The following is a 1,609-nucleotide window of genomic DNA, read 5'->3' as shown; positions in this document are numbered from 1 at the left end:
TGAATGCTGTCCTTAAAAACCAATAACTGTTCCGAGGACATTGTTCCTGGCTAGCTTCCCCATGCTGACAGTTAGGATGGAGAGGACAAATTGTGTGCGTGTGCAAATGTATTCCCTCCTCTACATTTGTCAGACCACAGATCCAGACTCCACCCATCAGAATCTCCAACCAGCCACTATGGATGACGTCATGACCCACACATCTAGAGTACAGCCTCATAAGTATGACCTCATGATCACCATTTTATTGATTGTTGTGTTGGTTAAATTATGCCTCTCTTTCTGCACCTACTGTCCTACTGCTTGTGCTCTCATCCCCTTCTAGGAAGAGACGGCAGCTTGGAGGTGCACACACCACAGGTCCAGACTCCACCTATCAGAGTCTACAACTAGCCACTATGGGTCAGGATACATATGATGTCCTGGCACAATCTGCAGTACAACCTCATACGTATGAACTCATAATTACCTCTTCATTGATTGGTTCTAATTGGCTCCTACTGTTACTCACTACATGCTCTCGTCTCCTTTCAGGAAGAGACAGCAGCGTGGAGGTCGTTAGTGGGAGGAGCTTCACCTGGTTGGCTACTCTGGAGAGACTATTAGTCTGTTTCTGTCTAGCTGTTGCCACACGGTCGAAAGAGCTGCGCACGTTCTCGGCTGCGCGCAGCTTAAAGCTTGAGTTTTTAGACAGCTGGTGGATGGAAATTAAGCTCCACCTCCGCGGAATTCTTGCGCGACGGCCAGATTCCCGGAAACGCTCTCCTCCGCTCAAGTCTTCCGCGGAGGTGGAGCTTCTTTTCCATCCACCAGCTGTCTAAAAACTCAGAATTTAAGCTGCGCGCAGCTTAAGAAGTGCGCAGCTTAAGACTGTTTTGCGCTAAGGTGTGGAGACGGTGTCTCTGTGTGCTCCTGGCTTTGTTTGATTTACCCTTAACCCTGCAAGACCCGGATATATTTCTAGTTGAAAAAAAGATATTTCAACCTTACTACTACTTTGTACTCCTAGTACTTTGCAGAGGAAAATATGTTTAAAAAATAATAATAAATTAATAATTTACATTTGGGGGATATCTTTCACAATAATAAATGTACATGTTCTAGATCTAGACATTCTAATGATCACAAAAAATATATATTACAGGCATTTTACTTACTTTTTTCAGGGTTAAAGGTTAAACATTGTCCAGAGATTTTGAAGATGTGTGAATTTCTGCCTTTGTGGGGGGTATTTATATGCAAATATCATGACCAATGGCATTGTAAGACTAAACAATGAACATCAATGATGTTTAGGTGAAAAAATTATATTTTCCATTCACATGCACTCCCTGGATACTAGGTTTCAGGGTAGTCTTTATTGTAGTCTTTATTGTACAGGCAGGTACAATTAAAGGCAGGTCTTTTGTACAGGCAGGTATCCTACGTAAGAGATAGATTCCTTCCGTTCAGATGTTGTAGCTACATTGGTGACCTCTGTACCCAGGCTTTTATTTTTGTTCGCATTCGGCTCAAAGCTACTATAGCCTATAATCACTGATTTATGTTGTTTTTGTTACATTCATTATGGATGAATGTAACTATCTATGAATGAATCTAATCTATGTTA

At 42.0% G+C, this 1,609-nt stretch overlaps 1 long non-coding RNA gene across 1 annotated transcript in view; it reads left to right on the top strand.

Moving 5' to 3' along the window:
- The window catches only part of LOC306912490, a 5,901-nt gene extending 5,706 nt beyond the window's left edge, over nt 1–195 (top strand). Inside the window, exon 5 of the long non-coding RNA XR_013788390.1 lies at nt 134–195. This is a non-coding gene — a long non-coding RNA (uncharacterized lncRNA). The remainder of the gene's footprint in view (nt 1–133) is intronic.
- The last annotated feature ends 1,414 nt before the right edge of the window (nt 196–1,609 follow it).

The sequence above is a fragment of the Electrona antarctica genome (genome assembly GCF_951216825.1).
Source record: "Electrona antarctica genome assembly, chromosome: 19".
In the NCBI taxonomy this organism is placed as follows: Eukaryota; Metazoa; Chordata; class Actinopteri; order Myctophiformes; family Myctophidae; genus Electrona; species Electrona antarctica.
Note: the sequence above shows the minus strand (reverse complement) of the source record. Positions and strands in the feature narration are given on the sequence as shown.